The 11930-nt window shown below is 39.1% G+C and overlaps 1 long non-coding RNA gene across 1 annotated transcript; it reads right to left on the bottom strand.

The window, feature by feature from the left end:
* Nucleotides 1–518: 518 nt before the first annotated feature.
* LOC104957081 (uncharacterized) lies at nt 519–7417 on the bottom strand. Its single transcript, XR_799637.1, has 3 exons — nt 7360–7417; nt 5474–5564; nt 519–593 (listed from the first exon to the last, which is right to left on the bottom strand). It is a non-coding gene; the product is annotated as an uncharacterized lncRNA (long non-coding RNA).
* Nucleotides 7418–11930: the final 4513 nt, after the last annotated feature.

The following is an 11930-nucleotide window of genomic DNA, read 5'->3' as shown; positions in this document are numbered from 1 at the left end:
TAAGAATAAGTAGAAAGCTGATGACCTAGAGATGATGAGTAACATCTATACAGACAAATAAAGCGCTTATTTCATCAAACACATTTTAGGTGAATGTGTCCAGTTAAATGATCAGGTGTTTCCAGAAATGCTCGTTATTCTATATTATAATAATACTGAAAGTGAGTGTTTTTCGAGGGGCAACAAAATGGGTGCTTATTCAGGGTGTGAATGCAATGAAACTGAATTTGACACAAGAGTCAAATAAACACAATAATGAATTCAATTAAAAACATTTGTATCCAAAAAAGTTGGGTATTTTAACTTCATTAAAACACATCTCACAGGGAATGTTGGCAGAGGGCAGAGAGGGGGCATTTTCAATGACATGGTATTCATTAATATTTTGCAAAGTGGAAAACACACAGGCTCAGTCTGACAGAAAAACATCAGGGGAATACATGCTCAGTGCAAACCAATGAGGATGGGGTCTAAGTGGTGTTAAGGGGGCTTGGGTGTTGGTGATGTGTGAAATATACCTTTATTCCATAAGATGTGGAGGTATTCCTTATCCAGAGGCTGGTTCAGAATAAGCAAACAGATCCTCCGCGTGCCTAAAAAAAGAGAAAAGAAGGCGAGAGGAAAAGGAAAGGTATGAGTAAAAAACGAACAGATAGAGAAACAGTGGAACAACTGTGGAGCGTAATGATGATCATAGATAACACCCGACACATCACTATTTTGCTATTTGCTTTTAAAATACCTTTTGATTACAGACTGGAGGATGTTGTTTGTGGCATTGAATGTGCTAAATGAAGGAGAAAGCTAAAACAATGCTGTGATAATGAGGACAGATACACAAGAGAGAAGATTAAAAAACAGAAAACTGAACATAGATTGGTGTAAAAGTATTCCAACTCCATCCAAGTGGTTTGAAAACAAAATGTAATAACAGTTATTAAGACAATGTCCATCACAATTTTGCCCCATCTTTCCTCAACTACAGCACATTTTAAAATATTGACAGTCTCACAATCAAGTCCTTATCTATTGGTTTAAGGTTTAAAGTGGACCTATCATGCTATATTTGAATAATATAGTGTAGGACCATACCTATATAAGGCATATTTATACTTTTTATTTTTCAAAATACCAAACAGATCATTCATTTTAGCCATTCCTCATTTCGCTCAATTTAACACTGTCTTTGCATCATGGGCTGATTCTGTGAGAACAGCACCATCTACAGGCCTGGCATATGTACTACAGCGTCTCCAGCGCTTTCCAACGGCAATGTCCGTGGCTGTCTCCTCCTGATTGGTGGAGTTGGCCCAATAGCCGTAGCGCCACTTCTGTGACGTCATAGAAGTGTTCAAATCTGGATCAGTCTGTATCAGATCCGTTGCAGCCCCTTTTTAAGAGATTTGGGTATGGAGGAAAATAGAGAGGGTTGTGTTTTCTGACACTTGGTGAGTTCCCTGGAACACCGGGGACACATATTCATGTATAAAAGACGTACAGAAGTGCATTTTGCATGATAGGTAACCTTTACGTGAAAAGTCACACATTATTATTGCTTATTCTAATACCTCGACTTTAGTGACACAACATCAAATTAAAATAACCTTCTGCTTTTCTTCCCAGTTTACCTCCATGCATCTTTCTCCATGTCTCTATCCCAGGGTGCATCATGTTATACATCTATTTCCTCTCCTAACCCCAAATCCATACTGCTTTTAGAGGCTCCTAATGCAGATCCCCTGACTAATACTTCAGAAGTGGCCTTTCTTTTTCTCAGCAGGCGATACTAATGGGAAACTCTGCATTTATTGGCAAAGTAAAAACCGAGCTGTTCGACAGAAAAGACTCACAACCTCTTCCCCTCGCCTTCACACTTAGCCATTTCACTGCACACTCATTTATCTTGCACTCTCATGTTTGGCCTTATGAATGATTTCTCATCTATTTTTAAGGTTTGTAGCGGAGCCAAAAAAGTTCTATGCATGCTTTAAGCAACACAATGCGATTACAATGTCATCATCCCTCTCTCTTAGATAACATTACATATCTCATAAAGCTAGTATCTTTGCCAATACGCCATACAGGACTGTCTCAGAAAATTAGAATATTGTGATAAAGTTCTTTATTTTCTGTAAGAGACCACAGAAAGCACAGTGAAGAGAAAGAAGAATATACTGTAGTTTATATTTAAAGAAATGCACCTTGTCATCAAAAACAGCCTTTAAGGATTCACACCCTGAAGTGTAGAGAGAATTGTGGCTTGGCGGACAAAGAAATGTGTCCTTTANAGAGAGAGAGAGATGAGATAATAATAAAGAAGAGATGATAGTAAGCAACACAATGCGATTACAATGTCATCATCCCTCTCTCTTAGATAACATTACGTATCTCATACGGCTAGTATCTTTAAAGTCAAAGTCAACCTCAGCAGAGTATGGTAAAGAGAAGAGAGGATGAAGAGGCGGAGGAGAAGAGAGGAGGACACGAGGAGGGGGAGAGGAAGAGGAGGAGGAGATTTGTCAGTCTTGTCTCTTAATTGGCTGAAGGTGTACAGAGAACAAAAGACAAACTCAACCAGCCGTGACTTTTCAGATAACCCTGTGTCGCACAAGCACTCACCTCCGCGCGCAAACACACACACACACACACACACACACACACACACACACACACACACACACACACACACACACACAGAGAGGTGGTGCGGCCTTTAGTGCACTCCGCTCAAAGAAATGTCACCTTGGGATTCTGAGTCTGTGCCAGACGGCGTACATATCACCAACACACGTAATCCACTGCACGTAGATATTCTAGGAACAGGCATTTATAATTAAAAAGATACATTTAAAAGGCTGACTTTGCACACGAGGGAATTTTAAAATGCAGACATCCAGGGGCTGTTTTTATATTCTCCACAGAGAGTCTAGATAAGCATTTCCTGCAAAAGATGAAGCCAGGGAAAATACTTAGAAAACGTATCTAATGGGGGGAAAACGGCTTCACTATGCGTTATAGTTAGGAGAAAGATTTTACAAGCTGTGATACGGGGGAACACGTAGTTTACCTTTGATAAACGTGACCTATTTATCAAGAACATGATACCATCAGCAGGTTGTGCTCTTCACTATTCTACACTGCAACCGATTTGGGTATTATTGAACACCTTGTGAAATCTGTAGAATACAAACTGCAGTGTGTAGCCTGTAATGCTAAGCTAACATGTTTGAGTAAATAATGGAAGCTTCTCGTCAGAAGTCTCCTGACTGATGTTGGCATTTGAGTGCTATTGATTTTTTAGCATTAAAAAAAATCGAGACCTATTCTGTGTTTCCGCTGCAAAAATGTCAAGTATATACAAACATATGTACACCTACAGGAGCACAATTACAGCGGCCTTTGTGGTGCAACAGGAGGATTATAACCTTCAAACAGCAATCAATGGAGACAGAGAGAGACACAAAGAGGCAGGAAGTAAGAGAGCCACGCACAACCTGTGTGATTCAACCTTCAGTACAGATGTGGTACGTACTGTGATGCAGCACTCAGATTATCTTTTACAGTGAATTGGTGAATTTATGTCTGAGAGAATAGTGAAATATGTCCATTACAAGATCAAAATTAAATAGTTTTACAAATCGCCTATTTTTGTCCAAGCCAGAGTCCAAATCGCTGAGATATTCAGTTGACATCTATACGACCCAAAGAAAGGCAGAAACTCTTAAGTTGGAAAAGCAAGAACTGGAGAATGTTTGTATTTTTATTGCTAGAAAAAGTAATTTACATTGATTATAAAAGCAGTTTAAGACTATCTTCTGTTGGTGGATTGCTTAATCATATATGGCCATATGTTCGAGTTTGTATGTGTATAAAAAACAGATTATGTTTGTATTGGATGGGAGGACTTATAGGAAGGCTATTAGCATGCAGTTATCTAAAAATAAGAACCTTGATTTTTGTCTGCTTATATCAAATTGTGCTGTTGTTTTTTTGTCAGTTAAACTAAATCCTTTTTAGAACAAGCTACAACTACTCGTTCAGGAGTGTGTTCATCTCTATCTTTTTACTTTTGAGAACTCCAAGCTCTTGTAAAATCACCTAAACCTATACAAAAAACCCAGACCTTGGCATTGCACCTTGGTAAATGGTGTGTTTTCCACATTTCACTCTATGGATGAGCTCACAAAGAGGACAAGGCACGATAAATCATGTTCAGCTTGATAAAAGCTGTCCAAACTGTGTCAGGTTAAAGAAACCTGCATTACTTCTTTCTCAAATCACCCCAGGAATGTCATTCACCTACATTCATCTATTATTTGATCAACCCAAAGATGATGAGCGAGGCAAAAGCCCTGACCCTGCTGAGCTTTCTGGGAACACAACTTTCTCTCCTAAGAAGTCTATTTATATATTTCTGTGTGTGGACAGTAGCCAGTGAAAACACTATTACATGTGGACAGAGTGTGTTGCTACTCAACCGATGGCAGCCTTAATAATGTACATAGAGAACATTTTCAAGTTATTTGCTCTTTATATAATGGATCTCCAAAAATACAATGTAAAAAGAAGACGGACATAACAGAGGGAAGGAATGAAATGTGCTGCTGTCTCCTCTACAGGCCAAACTGTTCCCCTTGACCTTTACAGCTCTGGGTAAAACGTTAACCCTTAGGCTGCTTTCTGCTTAGCTTTCTCCACACTCTTAGCACCAGGGAGCTGACCTGAGAGCAGCGGCTAAAGGCAGCCATGACCATGTTCCTCCTCTAGGCCAATCTGTGCTCCATCATCATTATACAGCATCAATACATACAGAACGTCTCGAAAACATCAACCTTGCTGCAAACGAGTGGAGAGAATACACTTTCTAGGGTTTCACAGTCAAATCTCAGATTAAATCTAGTTTTCCAGTGCTGTTTTTCAAAATGAAGGAATTTATATGACAGGGAATTTATTCAAGAGAGACATTATTTATTTTAAGATAATGTTTAACTCATGAAAATGCCTCCGGAAAGTGTTTTTCTCTCATTACATTACAAGCAAACACATCTTTCATCATCCGTTCATTATTTACGCATCCAAACAAAAAAGACACAGAGAAGTGCATCTCATGCATATACACGCTGTTGTCATGAATGTGATTTGTTTTTGAGTTTTAACACCCAGAAGACTGCGTCTGTGAGTCAGAGTGACTGTGAGAAGCGGAGAGTGGAAGACGAGTGTGACAGTGATGAGAGTGAGTGTGTGTTTTGATCAGACACACACACACACACACACACACACACACACACACACACACACACACACACACACACACACACACACACACACACACACACACACACACACACACACACAGATCTGTGTTTGGATCCTGATTTGTAGCTTCTGGGTGAACACACTGTATGTGCACCGACCTGTGTGTTTGATTGATTGTGTTTTGCACCGAGGGAATGTGTGTTTAAAGGAGCGGTACCTGAAGGCAGCAGGCAGTCCAAAGGTGTCAACTCTTCATCCATGGCCAGCCTCTACAGACGCTTGTCTTCAGTCAGTCCACTCAACTGGAACTGAGGAGAGGACCGCAGACATGTTACTACTGCTCTTGTTTTGATATGTTATTCTTTTCCAACATGTCCCTAATCCCAGTTTATCCCCAGCCTTATGGGCTCATTATTGCCAAGCAGACTGACAACAACATGCACAAAGGCACACAATAAGACTGAGGTTGGATCACAATACAATACAATATTGACACAACAAATATATATATTGTTATAATTAATGAATGCGAAGATGTAAATGTTGATGAAAATGTATAATAAAAAATGTATCACATTCTTTGGGACACATTATATTTAATTTGTTGTCTGTCTGACAAGATATTACGTTATTAATAACATTAAAGTAAAAAGATTGGACGATTGGAATTATTAATCGGTTATCAAAAGAAGTGCAGATTTATTTTCTATTCATTGATTAATAAAATCATCCTTTTATCAAATGTACAAGAAAAACACATGCTGGTTCCAGCTACTGCAATGTGTGAATTTTTGGTATTTCTTTAAAACATATGATAGTAAGATTTGTATTTGTAGCACTGTTGAATGCTGAAACACTTTGGCATCTGATTATTTAAATTAGAATCGGCATCATTCAAAAATTGCATGTAATCAAGAAATAGATTTTGGCAGATAATTTCATAATGTATCATTAGCTTCAGCCCTAAAGCATAATTAAGCAACAACCAATCATGCAGTGCATAATGAGAAGGCTTTAGCTTATTCAATGCTGCAGCCAGGCCTCCCTTCGCTCACCTTTAAGATTTACAGCTGAGTATACCAGGTTTCAGAAAGTGAAGAAAGCCCTGTGTATACGTCCGTCACAATAATACCTTTAACTCTGCTGAACCGTTTACAACCTCCTGGCACCTCCCCTCAATATTAACAGTCCTTTCCCCTTCAATTATTAACTTAATTCCTACACAGACTGAACTATGTATGTATGTTTGGCAGATGTATTTAACACTAGCTGCCATAAAGAGGGATTGTGTAAACATTATATTGTCCCATAATTACATGAAAATGATTCTATTTTCATGTTTATCCCAACATGTTATGCTTGACTCTTACTTTAAATTGGTATGTTTGGATTATCATCTTGTTTAAACTTGTGTGATCTCTTTTATACATATTTAATTATAATGTATTGAATAACACTGAAACGTGTATATTTATATATTATTTGCTCTCTGTAATAGTATGCATTTGACAAATCATTTATGTGATATGTATTAAAGGTGGTCAATTATAAACATCTGCTGGCATGGGTAAAGAAAGAACTGTAATATCTGCACCCAATTATTATTTTTGTAAAGAGTTTTCAAATATGTTTTCGTGTTAGTAAAATTGTTTAAACTTTAAATCTTGTTTATTATACTCATGTTTTGCATCAGCAACCCTCATCAATCAATCACACAGCCACTGGTGTATTGTAGAAATAATATATGCAGGTGCTATGTTAATGTTTGCACGTGTAAGCAGCAGCTCGTGATGCAACACTCTAATGTTAAAACAATACCATTAAACCAGTGAATCATAAGCTAAATAAACAGACATTTATTTCAACACTTCCTGTGCAAACTGGACTTTGACTTGTTTGAGGACTGATGGTGAACACCGACTGCAGCTGTGTGCAAATGAATGACGAGACGCGCGAGCCACAATGCCCCGTGTTCACACAGAAACACGGACTTTTGTGATATGGAAAGCACACGCACTGACACGATACGTAACTCCTTACAATCTGACTTCACATGTGTAAGCTGACATTGTTTTATTTAATAAATATTCACTAAAAACTCACAGGAAAGAAGCGACTTCCGCCATTGTTGTTGTGCACAGTCGAGGAGAGTGCAGAGAGCGGTACATGCACTCTGAAGAGAGGGGGAAGAATATGAGGGAGACACCTAGAGGACGAAAGTGTAAATGCGGTTTTTTTTCATAGCTTTCAGAGGAAGTTATTTTCAAAGGCAGCTCTAGAGGTTTTCAGGAGAGGCTCTAGGGTTCTCCAGCAAATTGAGAAAGAGTTTAATTTCACTCTTAGGTTTTTGCAATCACTGCTTCCCCTCTTCAATCTAACACCAGTACATGTCCGATTACAACATGTGTAGGCTACTGGACCAGTAACAGGTGTCCAATTAAAGTCATAATGAACAATAAAGAAGCCACATTTTTTCCCATATACGGAGTAAATAAATAAATAAAACAGGGGCATCTGGCCTACTGATGTTACAGCCTATTTGTGGTTTCATTAACCACAATAACAGATGCTACATGCATTGACACTTATCTGAAGGAGAATATTTTACTGCTTGACTCTAATTGAATTAAATTGGGCTTCAACAGTCAGACAATTTGAGCCTAATTTTTCAATCTGTACAGGAGTACAGAGTGAAAAATTAGGTCTATTTTTTTTGTTTTTAATACAGAAAGGCGGATAAAAAAAGATCCAGAAAAGGAGAAGACAAAACATGACATCAATTACGTACAAAGGCACAAACTCATTGAATAAAAATATTATGAATCAGTGTCCTACAAAGAGTAAACGGTACCAAAGCCTTTTCCTATTAATCTGGCTTATCAATTTTTTAATAAGATTTCTTGAAACAGCAAGCAACAATTAAAGTCTGCTGCAGAAACATCTCACTTCACAACACTGCAGTAATATTCTCATCATTACCAGCTATAAGTATGTCGTCAGATGATATCCGTTCTAACATATCAAACACAACCAAGCTAAAATGATCACGTAATTGGAGAGATTCTTTGTGAATTAGTTTCTTTATGTTACATGAATATGGCCAATGAGTGTGACTGCTGCTATTCAGTCGCAAACTGGAACAGAAATGTAATTCATTAAGTACTTAATTAATCAATTCATGGATTAATTAATATGATACTTAAAACATGAGTGGAAATAAAATGTCAATGGCATAGACGAAAAATGAAAAAATCCTGAATAGATGTTCCGTCAATAATTTGGAACACACACACGCGCACACACACACACACACACACACACACACACACACACACACACACACACACACACACACACACACACACACACACGTGCTCTGCTCAGATGCATGGGAATCATTCATTCTGTGGGCATGCATTATAAATACATCTATGAATAAATTTGAGGTTGAGTGCGTTCGTCATTGGCACGGATTTTAATAAAGGGCCACGCCACCTGAATGTTTGATCCTTCTTTTCTCTCCACATCCATCTAAATATCTCCAATGTCCTTCAGCGTAAACATCATGAAGCTTCAATGAGGGGTCTGAACACACAAACAAGATAAATATAGGTCATATATACCAGTCAGAGAGAAATTTGATGATTTTCTTTGCACCTATCAAGCAAAAATAGTTTGTCATTTGGGGACATTTGCATATTAGCCTTCTGGAGAGAAGACCACTTACATATCTGTCCACCCATGGTGTGTTTTGTAGTTTATTTTATGTTCTCCTGGTTTGGGAAACATTTGCATTAGATTCAAAGTCTTCATCGTCAATTGCCGAAAAGCTACAGCAACGTTTTCGCAGTGAAAAGCCGAGGCTCCTCCAACAATGCAACATACAATATACTTACATTATAATAAATGTAAATAGTGTAAGAGAAAGGTGCATAGGACACAATGCTGAAAGTAAAATGCAGAAATATTTAAACTACAGACATGTAAAATAGAATAAGATGGGTTAAGAAGATACAGCGGAATAGCATACTGCATATTGTCATAATATTTAAAAAGTATTTAGACTGCAAACAGATGTGGCTACTTTCCCCCATAATAATAAACCATAATAGCTGTAAAAACAATTAAAATAACTGCCTATGTTTTCCATAGCTGCCCAAGATGTCTGTTAAAGACTGAAGTCATCAAAATAAAGACATCTCAGTCGCATTTAACTCACAACATGAAAACTCTCTCCGCTGGCAGATGGTTGAACCAAGAAAAAAAACATTCCCAAGAAGTGAACCTCTGCCAGCCGTTCACTTGCTGTCTTCCTTTAAACTGTGCACAGAAGTGTATCAGAATCTCCTGCCAGTTGCTTTTTAATGATCTGCTTGCACACTGTTAGTTTCTAGGATTTGGCAATATATCTGTTTTTTGCTTATTATATTCATAACTTGGCACAACTGAACAGGGAGGGTTGTTTCCAATTGCTCACCTGCGATAAACAGTGAGGTCACAAACACCAACAGTGTTAGTTGTTTGATCCGCTATGCTCGGTTATTTCCTTTTGAATTACCACCTGCTTACAGTATAGGAGCTTTTATTGAGATGCTGTGGACATTTTGATTTGGTTTTCTCCTCAAGGTCATATCACAGTGAAGGGAGTGTTTGTCTTCAATTCAATTTAATATCTACTATCAGCGAATACACGGGTCAAATGATTACCCCGCTTACCCCGGGCAGAATACACCTGTTACTGCGACAGATAATAAAACAAAGAGAGGAGACACTTAATGTCATGCAAATTCAGACTCTCACTCCATTTCCCTTCCTTTTATACTCCCTATTATTACTACCTCAACTGCATCTCTCTTTTACTTATTCTTTTTTCCTCTCACTAATGCGTTTTTGACTTTCTCCTTTATTCCTTTTTATCTGCTTTTTCCCACTCCCCTCTCCCTTTTGTCTCTTCCTTTGATTTCAGCTCTACTTCACCTCATTGTACCTGTCTGTCCATCACACTCTTGGGTTTTGTATCATTTTATTTCACCTAATAAGGATTTTTGTGCTAAAATGAGCCTGTTCATGTTACTCAGGGGATCTTACAGCTTTGGCTACTGTTGGAAATAGTGCAGGGGGTAGCTGAATTAGTGCTAAGTAGGCCATTTTTCATTTTTATCCACCAATGATGATGACCCATTTTAGTTAGGAATGAACAAAAAACAAGATCAACAGAGGACTGTCTCTGTTTCAGTTGTTTTTGAGGGAGAGTTTCCTGCCATGGTCAAATAGAGTAAAAACAACACAGTGCAATCTGCAGCTTGGAAGGGGAGTTCTCTCTCGCAGCTAACAAATGGCCCTCAGTGTGAAAGGACACTCCACCAGAGGAATGGGTCACTAGGAACAAGGAGGGCTCATTACAGAAGTCAAAGTGGAGCGGGACAAATCCAATTCATAGGCAGGGTGGTGATTATCAAACATGTGGCGGTCTCTTCCCTTTGGTGCTGCCTTATACTTTTAATACCCATACTGGCTTCCTGTCTTACACACAGGGCATACTCAGGGTTTCCTTTTGGTGTTGCTATCACTGCCTAAGGGCTCTCACCTGCCTGTCCAGGAGCAAGGATAAAGACTGACCTTGAGCGTAGGGTGGCACTCTTCCAGCAGCTTTAGTGTAGACTCAGTCCAGGAGGCCAGCGGATGTGCTGTTAGACTGCCAGCCTAGTGCGAGACACTCGTTTTTTCCCACATGAAGCCGAAAATGAGCTCTATGGGTTATTAATCACTCATGCCTCTGATTCTACACATCTGGCCTGAGGGCCTGGCTCCTGCTGGGTTATACATTAGTAGAAGGTGTGCAGGGTTTCCATTGTATGTGGGAAAAGTCTGTCACATGAGAAATGTCCGCCTGCGTGTGGTCAACCCCTGAGGCAGATTTCCGGTATCACAAAGTAAGAGCACACTCTATATCACTGAGGGTTGTAGGAAATAAGAGATGGACTGGACTGACCTCGGCTGCAGGGAGGGATGGGAGAGGGGCGTCCAGCCGCTGTGAGGGGTGAGGCAGATGGTGCCTGGTGATGCCACAGGGGGGGACTTTCTGAGCTCCCAGCAGAAACTGGGTGTTTGGCAGAGGGAATGGAGGCTAACTCTCAGTGCTGTGTGCATGGGTTATTTTAGCAGACAGAGAGGGACCTGCCTGTGTTAAAGTCAGCAAGACAGCCTAGATAATCATTAGATGTCAACACAACAACCTCAATCAATCAATCAAATGTTATTTATAAAGCCCAAAATCACATTTGTCTCAGAGGGGTTAATAGTGTTTACTGCAAATGACACCCTCTGTCCTCGGACCCTAAACAAATTGAGGGAACCTACGAGTGAGCAACAGAGGAGGGATAACTCTTCCAGGATGGACAGATATGCAATACATGTCATGTGTATAGTTTAAAATAGATAATAAAATGACCACATAGAGAATCCACATGTCGAAAAATTATAATGTGAAAGTGTATAAAAGGATTGATCAAGGTGGGTGTAAAAGTATCCTCCAGGTGCCTCCAAAAAATAATGAATCAGGACCGCAACTCATGATCCAGATGTAACCTTTCAGACTGGCAACCTGCCTATAAGCTCGCTAAAGAATGAAAGTCATAAGCCTACTTTTAAAACACATTGACAAGTTGATGAAA

Source organism: Notothenia coriiceps, unplaced genomic scaffold (genome assembly GCF_000735185.1).
Source record: "Notothenia coriiceps isolate Sejong01 unplaced genomic scaffold, NC01 NC01_scaffold00026424, whole genome shotgun sequence".
NCBI lineage: Eukaryota > Metazoa > Chordata > Actinopteri > Perciformes > Nototheniidae > Notothenia > Notothenia coriiceps.
This window is presented reverse-complemented; position numbering and strand designations above follow the sequence as displayed.